This window comes from Rattus norvegicus, chromosome 15 (assembly GCF_021556685.1).
Source record: "Rattus norvegicus strain SHRSP/BbbUtx chromosome 15, alternate assembly SHRSP_T2T, whole genome shotgun sequence".
NCBI classification, from domain to species: domain Eukaryota; kingdom Metazoa; phylum Chordata; class Mammalia; order Rodentia; family Muridae; genus Rattus; species Rattus norvegicus.
In genome coordinates this window covers 82,318,025-82,335,463 of record NC_141548.1, presented here as the reverse complement: position 1 = coordinate 82,335,463, position 17,439 = coordinate 82,318,025, and the positions used below count along the sequence as shown (strand labels likewise).

At 40.4% G+C, this 17,439-nt stretch overlaps 1 protein-coding gene across 14 annotated transcripts in view; it reads left to right on the top strand.

The window, feature by feature from the left end:
- The window catches only part of Klf12 (KLF transcription factor 12), a 425,271-nt gene that overhangs the window by 368,089 nt on the left and 39,743 nt on the right, over positions 1-17,439 (top strand).

Here is a 17,439-nt window from a genome sequence, read left to right as displayed (position 1 = left end):
CACTTTAAGTATCCAGAGCATTTCCCCAATTCTAATGCAAGAATCTGAAGTGTAAGCAGCAGCTTCCCTTTGGTTTATAAGGATATTTTTAAATGTCCTTCACTGGGGGATAGGAGGCATCTAGGGTCATGCCCCAGTGGTTAAGCACTTGTTGAGCAAAGGTCAAAAGCAGGATTACAATCCTCAGAATCCATGCAAATAAATGCCAATTGGCCATCGTAGTCTACCCATTACTCCAGCCATAGAGGTTGGAGACAAGTTCCCCAAAGCAGGCTGGGTAACAGGACTAGCTGTATACAGCAGCTCTCCATTTGAAAGACTTAACCTTATTGAGTACAGTGGACCAGCAGTCAAAGATAATTTACATCATCAACCTTGGACCTCCACAGTGGAGCTGCTGCTCAACACACACGTAAAATGGGAGCTCACAGACGACAGCCAAGTCTTTGTATGTTAGTCTTACATACTTGAAAGTAATCCAAAAGTGTGGCCTTGATGTTCTGGGGATTCCATGACAGCACATAAACTCTGTTGGTATGGACATAAACAAGACCGTATTGCCCTAAAGGCCATAAAAAGGCTAAATTTAGTGAACTGCAGAAGTCTTTGCCATTCTTCTTTCTGAATCTGAAAGCAAGGTTTCTGGCCTGCAAATGACCCTGTAAGACTTTGAAGCCACAGTTGTACTTGATCAAAGCAGCTTTTGTGGGTCTGAAAGTATTCTGGATCATGAAGCAACCTTGACACGCAGGCAGCCTTTACATTGGAGTATATTGTGTGGTACCACAGCCAAGCTTGTGTGAGTCCCTGCCCACTCTCCTGGGCCTTAGGTTTTCTTTCATACAATAAACACCTTGCCTTTGTTGTTAGAAATACTGACGGTGTGAATTAACACTCAAAACAAATTTTTAAAAATCTGTGGAGAACATGTACTTTCTTTCTCAGAGGGATTCTATAATAGAAATAGAAATTAGTATAAATTCAACACAAGAGTATGTTCAGACATCCTTGATACTTAGAGATAATGCCCATATGCCTTATACTGTGTACTCTTAAGCCCCGTTTTCCTCTTTTCGTCACTGGGTAGGAATTGTATACATGTGTGTTCCATTCCATAATTCAGGCTATCCTGTCATTTTCCTTGAGAGTCCTCTGTGTGTAGGAGCCTCCAATATGCAGGTGCATTTGTAAGCTGACGGCTGCATTCCTCAGGATTTTCAGAGGGTATTTCTACAATGCTTTCCCTATTCCTGAATCTCAACTCGAAGGGGCATTTGGCAGAGGAAATTCAAATAGTAGCTTTGAAATCACAAATCAAACTCTGAACACATTTACTAAAACTAAAGTATAGCCTAAATCGCCCTCTGTGATAATGTTTAAGCAGTGACTTGGTCTGTTCAAGCTGTTGTAAGTTGCCTAGACCTGTAGCTTATCTTTTGTTCTTTGGGATGGAAAGTCCAAGATCAAAATGCATGGAGGTTCAGTGCTGGGGAAGATTGGCTATGGAATTCTGGAACCACTCTCTTGTGTTGTCTTTACACAGTAGATGGACAGAGAAGCTCTTTGGAGACTTAGTACACAGGCTCAGGTGTCACTCACATGACCCAGTGACTTAATCACCTACAAACATCACACTAACTGAGCCTTTCACCCTGAGCACCGGTAGGCCTACTTATGAATTTGGAGTACACAGACATCACCCCATAGAAGCCTGTAATTCTCATGGCAGTCTAGTAACTGAAAAGGCCTTGTTGCCATTTAAAACTATAAGAGTAAGTCTCAAACCCTTGGTCAGGATCCACCAAACTCAGTACTGCACCATTTGCTGTGTTGGTGGACCCTACCAAGTCAGCTCCAGAGGGACAGTTGACTCTGTCCTTGTACACATCTGCAGTTTTTAAATGATGCACCTTAGAGCATAACATGTGTCTACTAAAATTATAACTTAGAGTTGGAAACAAGACAATTTGTGGGAAAAAAACAAAATTATCCAAGAATGTGCTAATGTAAGATAAATTTATAAATGTTTTGACGTTGGCAAAGCTACTTTTCTATTTATCCTCAGCTCCTGGTGAATGCCAAAATGATTCAGAAGTTACTAATAGTCTCTGAGTTTAGTCCAGAGAGTTTCATGTAACAGTAAAGCAGAAAAGGAAAGATGTGACAGCCATGTGTGATCACATGTGGCTACATCAGAACTCCAGCATCTGTGTGGCAAAGACAGAAGAAACAATCTTTCCTTGACATTTACAATATTCTAGCTGAAAAAGAAGAAAAAAACACCTAGTAACAATTTGAGATCCAGCTAAATAAGGTGTTTACATATCGTTATATATACAAATAGTATTCTTACACTGAATTTGAAAGCATCAACCCTTTGCTTCTCTACATTAAAATGTGTTTTGATTGCCCTATAAACAAGGAAAAGCAAGCTGGGAATTAGTATGAACTTTATCCATGTCTCAGTCACATTGTTATTTGGCGTTAGTTAAAGCATTGTAGGATTACAGACTCATAGGGTTTAAAGGGCAAGAAAGATGAGTTTGCTTCACTCTCTTTTTTTTACATATGAAAAAACTCTAATCATGAGACCCTAAATGCTTTGTCCAAGGTTGAATAAAAATAGCTCCCCTCCTTGTTGACACTCCTGGGGAAGGACTCTGGGAGAAAGTTATAAACAGGCTGTCACAGTAGCTCGTAAAGTCAGTTTGGAGAATAAATAAATATGGCTGTGGATGAAACCTCTTCAGTCTGTGATTCAAAGGACAGCTACAGTGATAGCTGGAGAAATGGGAAGATATAAACTTAATAGGATTCTCCACATTGTCAATGATACATGGGCTCCATTGAGCACTCGGGTGTCTTGCTACTTTTATGAGCACACAGCTCTTGAAGCACCACAGAAGCTCCCTTCAGGTACCCTGGAGAGAAGACAAAAACAAAAACAAAAACAAAAACCTGTGTTGGTCAGAAAATAGGGAAAGGATTATCACAAATCCTTAAATCCTTTCTTCTTCCTTCCTTCCTTTTTGTCTGTTTGTTTTTGGTTTTGTTTTTGTTTTTGTTTTTTTGACGTTATTGTTTTGTTTTGTTTTTTGAGACAGGACTCTGTGTAGCCCTGGCTGTCCTGGAACTCTATCCTTGAACACACAGAGATCTGCCTGTCTCTGCTTCCCAGGTGCTGGGACCTTTCTTTTTAATTAGCCCGTTGATATATTTTCAGTTATTATGTGATAAAAAGAACTGCAAATCAAATAAGGAAATGTTTCCTTTCTGGCTCTAAATAAAAAAAAGGATAAAACAGCAAAAGCTTGAAAGTTCCCAATGTATACTGGAGTGTTTTAAAATGTGGAGATTCTTAGAGCACAGGTTGTCTCAGAGTCTGATCCTCTTAAGCGCTGTAGTTGCGTCTGTAAGAATCAAGAATTTATTACGTTGACAATTAGCTCTGAGTTTAGAGAATAGAAGGTAATTTATAGACGCTCTAGGCCCCTTAATTAGTGTCGCTGGTCTGTAGAACAGCTCTCAGCCACCATCGTTTTCTCTTTGATTACAGTGGAGTGTTAAGGGCTGGAAGGTAAGCCCTTCGATGGAAGAGTGAGGCGGTCTACCACAGGCATTTACGTCATCAGCCTTATGGTAACAGTGGCCACCTTATGAGTAGTAGTGTTTGATGGCTGTAGACTCATTGTGATGTGCACGAGATTAAAGATGTGATGTTGGTCCCTTCTTAAGCTGATGACACTAAAGCTCATTCAGGTACAGTAACACAACACTAAGGAAGCAAAGGCAGGTCGATCTTGTGTGTGTGAGGCCAGCGTGGACTACATAGTAAGATCTAAGCCAGGCCTACATAGAGAGTTCTCGTCTCTAACAGCAATGACAAAAAAAAATTACAGTGATAACTTCAACTCTGGTTAGAAAAGACAGGAGCATGTTCAGAACAAAGTCGAGCATTTGTTACAGCATTCAAAGTCTTTACCCAGTTTGCTGAAACACCTGTCACTGTACATCTCTCCATCTCCCTTGGCCTTTAGCTGGACTTGTTAGAACAGGTCCACAGTCCCAGATACTTGAACAGCTCAGGCAGGAAGATGTCAAGCTCAAGGGCTGCTTGAGCAACAGAGAGAGTTCAATGTCAGCCTGGGCGATTTAGTGAGAATCTGTCTCCAAATAAAAAGTAAGATGGGCCTGGTGGAGCCCTTGCCTACCCTGCAGAAGGTTCATTTTCTACAGAAATAAACAGTAGAGAAGAACAGTATTGATTACAGAGAGTTGTTCTGAAAACTAAAAAAAAAAAAAACAGTCTTGATAAGGCAGAGAGCCCAGGGCTTGACATCACTTGCTAAGTGGTCACTAAACCAGCAAATGATCCTCCTCATTAGTTTCTCCAGGGACACTCTCAATTTTAAATGCACTGTTCTACCCTAGTGATCAAATGCCTTTCAGCCCCCTTCATCTAAGACCATCGCTTGGGTGGCTCAGACAGTTGGGGATGACACCTCTCTCTCCCATGCCTTCTTTATGTAGCTTCTCTTCTGTAGTCAGGACTTGTTCAAGTCTCAACCTCCTGCATGTTATTTTCTGACCCTCTCAGACTTCTAAAAGTGGCTCATCCTTCTGCATTTGTCTAATAGCCTTGAGTAACTATGGTAACACTAACTCTTTTGGTACCTTGTGTTCATTGATGTCTTTTTAATGACACACAGAAACGTGCCTAGCCATAATACTAACTAAAGAATACATTTCTTAAGGTCAAAGTTAAGAGATAGTGGCTGTCTGTGACCTCTAAATTACTCAGTTTGACTTCTCTATGGAATAAATAGTATGACATCTTTGTGGCATATGTAGATAAACAATAAACTTTGGGTGCAGACAATTCATCACAAAAATGGCCCCCCTCACTGCTTGCTTGCTTGCTTGCTTTGTGATCTTGGCCAGTTTGTTCTGGATTCTTGGATTTTATTTTTCTCTCTTAAAAATGCAAATGAAGAAGAGGAAGAAGAGGAGGAGGGGAGGAAAAAGAAGGAGAAGAAGAAAAAGGGACCAAATACCCAATAGAATTTTGTGAAAATTAGACATGATTAGCTTTAAGTTTCTAACACATTTTGAGGTTCAGGTGAAGACTTCATGATATGATTGTTATGATTCAGCATATCAGCAGGAGGTCTTTGTTGGACCAGTCAATAGCGATAGCAAACTACCTTTTCCCAAAGAAAGATCACAAGTTATTTTATATTTGGCCATCAATGAATCTTTGGACATCTATTATGAAAAATTACAAAATTAATGAAGTTCTTTTGATATAAATCCATATTATTAAGCATATGTAACCCTATACAATGTTGACTCCCTCTCTCTCTTAAAGATTTATTTATTTATTTAGTATACAGTGCTCTGCATGCATATATGCCTGTACACAAGGAAAAGACAACATATTTCATTGTAGATGGTTATGAGCCACCATGTGGTTGATGATAATTGTACTCAGGACCTCTTGAAAAGCAAGCAGTGCTCTTAACTTTTGCGCCATCTCTCCAGCACTGAGCCGTGTTCTCTTAACAGTAGTATTTACAGTATGCACCATGGTGAGTGCATATAAGTTCCTACTCCACATGGGATTGACATGCTACTGAGGGAGACTAATGATCAACAAATAATGCCAGTTTTACCTTAGGAGTGATGTGGGATAGGAGAAAAACTAGAGCAATCGACGGTAAGATGTCAAGAGAACTTCAGGTTGGGTCCTGAGGAAGTTCCCATTGAAGAACTGATATTTGATCAGAAACAGAGTAAAGTGACATTGAAACCATTTGATGGTGTGAAGTCTAAGCAGAATATCAAGAGAGGAGGCTCTAAGTCGAGGAATATGTAGGACTCACAATGGTGTTTTGCATTCCTTCGGGACTCATAAACAATAGTAAAGCCAGGTTCTAAGTGGGATTGAAAAGTACTGTTTTGATAGATATGACATGTTTCCTTAAGGACTATAGGACTTTTTAAGGATGGAGGACAATATCACAACTATTAGAATGGCCTCATTTTTAAATGACATGAAACATATTAAACAGAGTATTGAAGCATTAGACCCCTTGTGTTTTGTTTATAGGAAGATAAAACTGTGTAATTTCTGTGGGAAAGTCTGGTGGTTCCTCCCAAACTGAAATAGTTGACATTTAATCCAACAAATTGGTTAGTTACCCAACAGATTTACAAACAGGGACTCAGTGATACTGGCAGAGTTTTTTTTTTCCAGTAGCTAAATGGCAGATACAGTCCACATGGCAATCAGTGAATGAACGGGTGGATAAAAATTTGGCATGTGAATAAAACCTGAATGCAATGGTGGTATTATTTGACCTGGAAAAGAAATGAAATTCTGACCTGTACTCCAATGTGTATAGGCAAATGAAAGGACAACTGTTCCACAAATCTATATGAGTAAAAACCTGGGATAGGTAAAGTTATAAAGATAGAAAACACAGTAGAGTGGTAGCACTAGTGGCTAGCACCCAAGAGAATGAGGTCCAGCCTGGGCTACATAGGGAAACTATGAAAAAGAGAGACAAGATTGAGAGAAAGACTGAGGAAGAGAGGAAAGGAAGGTGAAATGTGGTAGAGGACGGAGAGGTATATGGGGAGGGTAGGAGAAAATCCCAGATAGTAAGGAAAAAGAGGAGTAGCTAGTGTACAATGGGAGTGTCTGTTGGGGAGGGAAGAATGTCTTAGACACAAGGGTGATGCTTGAACATCAACATGAATATCCTAAGTACCCCCTGGACTGCACCCTTAAGAGTAGTTACAAACTCAATTTTATGCTATGTACATCTTAGAGTAACACATCAAAAAAGGCTCAGCGTCTCAGGAGTTGGGGGTTGAAACTTGGTTGCAGTTGATGTATGTGGAAGGGATCTAGATACACAATGATTATATCAGAAGTACTCACACTTGAGATACATTTTGAAAGTTAAACAAATAGGAACTGTGGACAGATTGGAAGTGGTAGAAAAGAATAATAACCACAAATGACTCTTGGTTCCAAAGTGTTGGGAAAATAACTGTTATTTCCTGAGGTGTAGAAACCAAAAGAAATAGAATTGGATTTTTGTTTTAAACATATCTTGATAGTTAACACGGGCTGGCCTCAAAGTTGAAATTCACCTGCTTCTGTCTACCATGTGCTGGGACTCTATATATGCCACTACATCTGGCCCTATGTATTGCATATGAGAATCTCACAATTGACACAAGAATGGCAGGTCAAATGCTGCATCTTTTATTTGGGAGAGAAAGGTCATGAGATGCACTAGTGTGGCTTTGAAAAGATGAACTATGAAGCCTACCGTACAGCACATGGGAATGATAATCAAGTTCACTTGGGAAAGGGGATAAAGCACAGAAGAAAAGTGGTACTGGGTCTGAGCTGGGGGACCAGCCAACCTACAGAGGTCAGGAAACAGGCTGTGACATCCATATGAAGTGCATCTCCTAAAAATTCAGCAGATAGCTACAAGCCACTGGCCTAAGTGCCGGGGCAAAGGAACACTGAAAAGACCTCCTCTCGTCTGTGCTCCTGGGCATATTGCTTGATTCATTCCAATGCTCACCTTGTTCAAGTGAGGCTCATAATTGGCACAAAATGACACAGGAACATCAGTCATTTCCCAGTACTGACCTAAATGATTTGATTGTCAGAAGCCTAATTCTTTCTAAGACCCTGCAAGGCATACGCGTTGTTGTCTTACAGGAAAAGCAACCAAAGCATAGAGGAGCTAACAGCTTTCTGAGACATGCCTGAGACCATGTCAGCCAGATTCCTGGTTCTGTAGCTCTCAGCTTCTGCCATCCTGACTATCCTCTACCTCAGGCTGGAGTGGCACAGAAAACAACACTCAGCCCTCTGCCTCAGGCCATGGTAAACTCTCGGAACCAGTTTCCTTCATCCGCTGGTCCTTTACTACACAGAAGTGCATCTCTCTGAGGTGCTGAAAAACAAACTCCTATAATTAAAACCAATCAGAAAAGCAATCACCTAGTTCATCAAGTATGTAAACTGCCAACCATAAACTCAGCAACATCCCAGAAAGAATTTAATGAACGTTAATTGACTGAATAAACAAAAACTATGCAGTTTTTTTTTCTCTAATTTTCTTTACAAAGTACCTGGCCTTTAGAATTATACATTCGATGGTGTTTAATGAAATTCCATTACCATTAAGTTTATTTTATGAGCTTTCTTTGATAAAACCCATTCAAGCTATCCCTGAAAATACTTTTTTATTACCTAGTTTATATGACTCTCTTAAATTATTACTTGTCAGGCAGATGAAAAGAAAGTGCTGCCCTATTGTCTTGGAGACATAAATCTACTGTTTACATACAGGGTAATTTTTCTCATTAGCGTCTCGCATGGTGTCTTATCCCTGTGGCTCAGGTTAATCACATTACTTTTATCTTGGTCACCAGAGCTAACCTACCTGAGTCACGTTTCATTCCCTATTATCCAGTCAATCACCAACAACCGACAGCCAGCTTATGAGGTACCTGGGAAACTGGCCCCTCTGGTTCAGATTTCAGGACATGACTTTGCTTCAGTCATTTCCTTCCATGGTAAGAGTACGCAGCTCTCTAATTGATAAGAGCTTTGACTTAAATCATCCCTTGGCCAGAAGATCCTGCTTTGAGAAACCAAAAGTTCCCTCCTGAACCTCATCAAGTAAAGTTAAAAGCAAAATCATGACACTTTGTTGGACCTTGGAAAATTAGATCTTCTTAAGGAAGCATCCAGAGTCTATTTGACCTGTGCTTGGCCATCTTAGAGACGCTAGGCCCTCACCTACCCATTCATGCTATATGATTTCTGCATGTGAGACAATTTGGTCTCAAGGTTAAATATGTAAGTTAGTTTCCTTCATAATTATCAGCTCTCCTCTCCTCTGCTGACTACTTACCACAGACACATCTCCCTGTGAGTCAAGACCCATCCTTTGGTGTCCTCCATTAAGCTTGCCCTGTTCTTCCCATTCAGAACTAGACCCTCCCTCTCTTGATGCCCATTACACGTGATAGAGCCTCTTTTTTTATCACATATCATTTTTATGATGTATATAATTATGATTTACATACATAATAAATTGGAGAAATTTTTATTATCTTCACAGCTGGCCCCAAATTCCTCCACAGAAAAACTCTTGATGTGGAAATGGTGCCCTTAGATAGATCTGGACCTGGATGGCAGCACAAGCTTTGCAGCCGTTGGATGAAACCTTTCTCCCAGGACTATGGGTAGCAAAAGCTGATGTCTGTGCCAAGGGAAGGAGTTTGTTGTTTTCCTCTCACATATACTTGGCATGGGATGAGGGAGAAACCAGAGAGGTGATGAAAAGGAAAGCACCCAAGAAAATGAAGGGAGCCACAGGCTGAGCTGGACCATCAGATGCACAGAGGAGCCAAAATTATTTTATAAATAGAGGGAGCCCCAGGGCAAAGAGGAGGCAGTTCCAAGACACTCTCAGCCGCTGGGCATGGGGAGTGTAGCCTTTAAACACTCTTGGGGCTGCTGAGTGGTTGTCTGTGAAATGCCAGTTGAAGAAGATGATGCTTTTAACATCAGAATTAATGCTGCAAACAGAGATATCTCTGAGAATATAAACTTCATAAAAGTACACACTGCCTAACTGCCATGTATTAGCAGAGGTTTGAGTCATATCTCACATATTTAAGATAGATAAATAACCAAATGCCACACGTCATTGGATTATAAACTCTCTGACAAAGCTTCGTATGGACACCTGCTTTTCTGTGGTGGACTCACAGGAAATAACTATTTTGTTGAGTCAGTCGTGTTAAATTGAAAAGTACTTATAAATAACTAGTACTTTACTCTAGTCTTACTGTTTATCTTAGCAGGAAAAGGTCAAGTTAAAAAAATTAACAGGGTATAAAACATTTAGTCACCAGTAAATACAGTACTTACTGTTTTCATTTTACTATTGAAAAGATTTTACATCTTTTCCACAGGGAAGATATGAGGTAGGAGAGCAACATGGGCTCAAGCTGTTATGTCATTGGGCAAGCATTTAGCCATTCCAAGAACCTCCTTCTTACCTATTGAGATTGCTGACAAGAATTATGTGCACTGCTAATCTTGACATAATTTTCATGATAGACTCCTCAGTGTGTGTGTATATAAGCCATTGTTTCATTGCCCAAGTGAATTCACAGTGTACACTGCATACACTGTTAGCAGCTCAGTACATACTGAGGGTTAAACAATATCCAACAATACTCCGGGGCTGACGACCATGGACAGTCTTGTGCCAATAATAGAGGAGAAGGAAATTTAGAAAATGAATAATACAGACATCATTTGAAATTCACAAAATGCTTATGTGTCCCTTCTTCCTGGCTGAGGAGAGGATGGGCCAGGTCTGCATTTGGCAGGCAGCATGACCCCAAGACTTGAATAAAAGAAGTGTTCTAGGTGAACAAAGACATATCAGAAACAACACCTCTGTAGAAGGGTCTAATTGAGGAATGTATTCGAAAACAAGGGATAAATATTCATAAAGGAGGACAATGAACCTAGTATGTAATGGTTCTAAATGCAAACAAAATGTGGAACGCATACTTAAAGGAGACCAGAACACTTCTCAGCTCATCCTATGAGGACAACATTGCCTCAATATCACAACCAAAGACATCATAATAAAAGACACCAGTATATGTTATGGCTACAGACTTAAAGGCCTGCAACAGAATTCTAGTAAACAGATCTGACAGTACATAAGCAACTATATACCATAATGAGTGAGATTAATGTACAAGTGAGGCTTTCATAACATGAAAACCTGCAGGACGCATTATATTAGAAGAAAGAATGACAAAAACCCATGATTGTCTCTAGGGTTGTATGCAGAAAGGGCATTTGGTAATATCTAACATCCTTTCATGATGAAAACACTCATCACAGTTGGAATCCAAGGGGATGTCTCCATCCTCATGAGGACCAGGTATGAAAGACTCACATCTAGCAGACAGGATGAAAGATCACATAGATGAAAGACTGAAAAGATCAAGACACAGATGTCTGTATTTACAGCTTTCACGCAATAGTTTAGCCAAGGGCAATTAAAAATAAATAATAAACTCAGATTACCTCCATTCACAGTTGATGTGAGATCTTCTTCACAGAAAATCCTCAAGGTATTTCCAGAAAACTTCTGGAACTGACAGATAAGTTCAGCACAGTAGCAGAACACAAGGTCAGTGCACCAAAATCAATTGTATCTCTGTACACTAACGTGGGCTATCTGAAAATGAAATTAAGAAAACAGTTCCATCTACAATAGCATGGAATACAAGAAAACACCTAGCAAGAAATTTAATAAATGAAGTGTTTTAAGTTGAACATTAGAAACCACAAGGCGCTGTTTAAATTGGTGTTTGAGTGGCGGGTGGGGGTGGGGGTGGGGCCGGCTCAGCAGGCAAGCCTGCTTGTGGATGAGCCTAACAGGCAGAGATTGATCCCCTCCATTTTAAGCAGTACGTTTGGTTTGTTTGGTTTGCTTTTGTTTTCCTGTGTATTAATAGATCAGCTGGGTAGAGTAGGGTTTCATGAAGTACGCGTTTAAAATTTGCTACATAAAAGGCTGAAGCAGGTTTGCAGATAAACTGAGTTCCGTTGCTACCACCTATATCTGTAGACTCACAATACCCTGGAACTGTGGCTCCAGTGGATCTTAGACCTTCTTCTGGCCTCTGTGGGCATCCCTATGCATGTAAACACAGACGCTCGAATAAGTTCATGTGTGTATGTGCACGCACGCACACACACACACACAGTGTGTATGCAAGAAAAATAAATCCTTAATAAAATATGCTACATGAAATTAAAACCTGTAGTTTTTTTTCCTAAATTGTGTAATCAGAATGGAAAATAAGCAATCAAAATCCCTCGTCTGTTTAGCCTGAGTTTTCGTGGAGTCAAAGTGATAACAGCGTACATTGTGAGATTCCAAGTTCTAGCTTATGAGAATAAAGAATGTTAGTGTTACCAGACAGATTTTTCTTGCTTCTAAGTAAGGTCTTCATTATGAACATGGTCAAGAAGACAGGCCTCTGACTTTGAGTCAGCCACCAGTTAGCTATATGCCCTTGGAATAATGATTAATCTTGAAAAGTCTGTTTCTTTATTTTCTAAATGTCTACCAAGTATGAAATCGGATCCTAATAATATATCATCTGACTGTAGCACCATTAATTTGACATATTATTGGAAGGTCAAAGATTTTATGAAGTGTGTTGTTGGGGAGGAGAAAGCAAGGAAAACATCCTTCTCTGTCTGATTTGAAAAGTTTTGATATTCTCCAAAATTCAAATATATAGCCGTTTTGAGGTAGGAAAGATAGGAATTTGTAACACGCTACAGTGATGTCGGTGACAAAAAAATACTTACTTGGGAAACCACCAAGGCGTCCTACTTGGTCTTGTTATTTATGTAGCCCCACGTGAGCAATAAAAGCTTTTCGATAATTTATGCAACCCTAAGTACAAGGTAGTTAGCTGACAAAATTTCAGTGCTCTTTAATAAAACAAATCCCTGGTGTGACATAGACCTGCTTAATGACCAGCATAAAATAGATGGAAACTTGTTTTGATGGTCATGTCAAAAGTTTTATTTGATGCTTGTGTTAAAATACCTCATTGGAACTGCCTATTTGAATGATCCTATTTCTGTCTTAGTATTTAAAATGTTGAGTCCTATCCTATGCTGTTCTTGCCTGGCATATATACACGGAACTGCCTTAGTAGTGAATCTGCCTTCTAATATCTTTCCAGTGTGGGGAAATGAGCTGTTCACTATACAGTTATGTCTGAGCATAAACAGTGTTCTTTCTGATCCTCTGTTGCCAGAAAGAATGATACCCAAACTCCTTCCTGCCTTTTTCTGTTCAGCCTTTCAAACTTCTGTTCATAATAGAGAGATGTGTTTGAGATCATGTATCCATGTTTGAGCAGTTTAAAACTAAGTAAGCTGTTGTCTTTAGTTAAATAAAGAGTATTTCTTTTTTAAAGATATAATTTTTAATGATGGGGGCATCAGGTAAGTACGTGTGCCCAACAGAGACCAGAAGAAGCCCTCGGATGACTAGAGTTAATAGATGGTTCTGAGCTGCCCAATGTGGGAGCTAAAAACCAAACTCAAGTTCTCATGGAGAGCAGTATACATTCTTAAACACTGAACCATCTCCACAAACCCAAGAGAAGTTATTTTCTAAATCAGCATGATTCTAGAAGATCTCAAAGTAGATATGTTCAAGAACCATGTAGATAAGAAAGACATAAAGGCCTGCTTTTCTATTGGGCTCTTTCTCAGTGATAAACTGTCTACAAATCAGGAGGCCCTGGATGGAATCCCTAGTACCACAACAAAGAAATAAGCATGAATAAGTAAGGCAGCAGAAGGCAGTGGGACATAGGCCTCAGCGAAGAGGGTAGGGCTTGCCTTAAAGGCATTCGGATTAAAATAATTACCTGTAATCCTGCTTTGACCTAAATGGTTTGTTTTGTTTCTTTTCAAGTTCTCATGATCTACCTAGCTACAACTCCTGGCAGAAAACTTCAATGTTCTGAAGAGTCTCTGTAGAAAAGTTCTCCTAAATATTTAAGCAGCTTATGTGTCTCTCATGCTGTGGGTGTGTCCTGCACACTTCAGAAGTTCATAAGTCCAGAGATGTTCACCTGGTATTATGAATTGATTTGGGGCATAGAGTGTTTGCAGTGCATAAAGCGTTTTCACAGAAGTTGCTGGCTGAAGAGATGTCATCTGTCTACAAGAGATCTTTCTTTGTTCAGAAACAATTCTTTCAACTGCTAGTCTAATCGCATCATAAAACTTGGATGAAGAAACGAATATAATAATCATATCTCGTACTTTAATTGATTCAGCTCTTTAGAATTGTTTTTTATTACCTTTATACCATTTCCCTTAACATGGCTTCGTCTTGCTTGCTAAAACATGAAGGGGCTAAAACAGAAAGCTGAGCCTGTGGAAGTTTTTAATCTATTAATGGTCTGGTAAGCAGTGCAGGGAAGCATTTCATATCAGCTGCTTCAATGAGGTCAGTCATGAAACACTGTGACTCTACTCCCAGTCCCTCAGCCTCTCAAGGGACTCACTTCTAAAGCCATTATCTTCCTGTCAAGTTTGTACAAGAGTCTGTTTACTAGAATAAAATGATAATTAGAAATACATTTGGGGCATATTCTGTTCACGTGAAAAAGTGTCAGGTTTAGTTCAAATTTGTAAGACTGAGCTTTCTGTTTAGACTAGGTATTATTCCCAGTATGTATATTCTGGGAGCATATTGAATTCCGATTCTAACATGAAGTGGGATGATGTCTGAATCATAGCTTCTAGAAACAGTGCAACTGCTAACCTTAGAATTTTGAACTTCAGAGGTAGTAGAAAATGTACTCTTTAAAACATATCTCCAGTTTCTTAAGGTAGTTACTGCTTGGTTCAGTCCAACTTTGAATTCCTTCTGGTAGCACTGTAAGTGAACCACAGTAAAGGGAGGGACTTGGCTCGTCGGTCCACATTGACTCATGCCTCCGTGGGCCTCTCCCTTTAGAAAACTGTACCTGGGAATAAATGTACACTTCACAGAAATGTTAAGAAAGCACATTCTGGGGCCAGTGAGATGGCTCTGCTGGTGAAGGCTCTCACTGCTGTGTTCAATGACCTGAGATCAATATTCGGGACCCACATATTTGAAGGAAAGAACCAGCTTCCTCAAACTGTCCTCTGGCCTTCTCAAGTACACCAGAGGATGTACCCCTATACACAATCAAGCAATAAATCAATGTAAAAAAATTAAAGAAAATATTTAATTGTAGAATAATGGTAACAACCCCGTGCCTCTCTGATAGTATCTGCCTTATAATTCTCAGCTGAACAATGTGCCTTTGGGATAAGCAACACTCATGAGTGTGCCCATGTGTTGTTGCTTTGCGTAATTGGATTTGAGCAGAACATTAAGTGACACATGCTATTTCATTGCTTTTTTATATTTTCTCATACATTCATGTGTGATGCCTTCTATATCTTCTCCCAAAGTAGAAAGCAATAGCTTTGAGCTCAGGGTCAGCCTCTTGGCTCCACATCCTGACTTGGACTCTTGACTCCAGGTGCCTGGGCTTCTTCCTGTGCAAGACTGGATGCCACCGGTGTTAAACTTAGGATGACTCTGAGACATAACAGAGAAGAGCCTGATGCACTGTAAACGTTCTATGAATGTACATAGTCAGCAATATGCTCCACAATACAACCGTGTGTGTGTGTGTGTGTGTGTGTGTGTGTGTGTGTGTGTGCTGAAATACTGTCAATTGTTGTATTTTCTGCTTCTAGTTTTTATGTTTTGATTGTGTGTGTGTGTGTCTTCTTAAACTTGAGTGGAGGTCCTACCCTTTTATTCCTTTTTTTCTTCCTTTCTCCCTCCCTTCCTCCCTCCCTCCTTCCCTCCCTCCCTCCTCCCTCCTTCCCTCTTCACTCTTTTAGGAACTCCAGTTTCAGCAGAGAGCATCTCTTCACACCGAGGTCACCCGTGACAAACGGCCTTTTATTACCTGCTGATTACAGCTAACCCTGATTTCCTCTTTCGTGGTAGCCATTCGGTGCCTTGGGTTTTGTAAATGGAGCTATTTCTGCATGTGACTTTCCCAGACTCTCTGGATTTAATTCTAATTTAACTTGCCACTCCAAGCCAGATTGTGCTGCTGCTGAAGTCATGGTTTGTTCTTTTGTTCTCCCAGGATCTAAAATCACCACATGGGCTTTCGAAGCCCCTCGGGCATGTATCAATTGCTCTGAGAAGGCTGGCCTTCTGGGAGATAGAGAGGGCATGAAGTTACTTCTTTTAAAAATATTTGTTCATTTATTTTTGTTGTTCGTGGTGCTGGTGTGTGTATGTGTATGTGTGTGCATGCATGTATGTACATATATATATATATATATAGATAGATAGATAGATAGATAGATAGATAGATAGAGAGAGAGAGCGCTCTTTCATATGCCTCAGCACACACAAGGAGGTCAGAGGGCAACTGTAGAGTTGGTTCTTTCCTTCAGACGTTCAGGGTGTTTCAGGGATTGAACTCAGGCCTGTCAAATTGCACAGAAACTGTCTTTACCCATTAGGCATCTGGCCAACAGCATTCACTGGTCTTTTGAACTACAAGGATCTATTTAGTATCAACTTTGTGAACACAGTATTAACGGCCTTATCAAGGCCATTTTGAAAACACAAAGATCATTACTAAATGCAACTGAAGTAATCCTGAACCTGGAATACAGTCATCAATTGCACATTGGCATTCTTTAGAACAAGCCCAACTTCTGAGGTACCAAGTCAGCTTGGATCCTCAATGTTGTCTAGCCAGAGAGCACGCTGCTGTGTAAGCATTGGACACTAAGGATAAAGTAGAAACATAGGGAGGACGATGCTGGCCTTTCTGTTACAGACTCATGCTCAACAGAAGCCCCAGAGTGGGGACCCTGTTGGGGCAGGGATCTGGTGTTCCCCTGCTTACTTACCCGGTACCTGCAAGAGATCCCAGCCTCCTATACAGGTATTACAGCAGTCACGTGGTGTTTAGAAAGCCATGCTCCTGAGCTGCTGCAAGGACTGTGACCTTTAAAGGCATGTATTGCTTGATACTTAACCCCGAACCCCAAATATCTAGTCCCATTTAAAACATGAAGCCTGGGGAAGGAGGCAGAGGAGTGAGGACTGAGTGTCTGTTATCTGAGGGCTCAACAATGGAACGATCCGATGAGGATTATTTAGTCAACTCAAAATTATATGTGCAGTGAACCAGAAATGCCTCCCTTGTGTTACACGTCGTAAATGCTCACAACATCCCAGACTGTGAGATGGAAACTTGGTACCAGTACCTTGACCGACCAAACGGTACTGAACTTGGTCATGGAATTGCTTCAGACAAACCCTTTCCCTGCCTTAGTCCACCAACAGTGCCTGCTAAATGCAGATGATGGCACACAGTGGCTTCCAGACAGCAGCCATCCTGCACAGCACTAGGTTGGCCTAGCTTCTTTCTGCACTCTGTAAAGTTTCCTGCATGCTTGGTCCTCCTTGGCCATAGCCCCCTCTTCCTTTCTACAGAGACAAACAGCGCCCAGTCAGTAGCGCCAAAAGGGTCAGCTTAAACGGTGCTGCCCCTGTAGCTGCTGACAGAGCCTGTGCTCTTGAAAACAGGGAAGTGAGGAAAAAAGAAAGCCTCTCCTCAGAACCAGCTTTACTACATTCCAGTCCTCGGGTACATTCCGTTTAGAGGCATTTTACAATTCATTTTTGTTGTACAGATTCTTTTACATGGCTGTTCTGTGTAACATCCAAAAGTATTATCCTTTAGAAT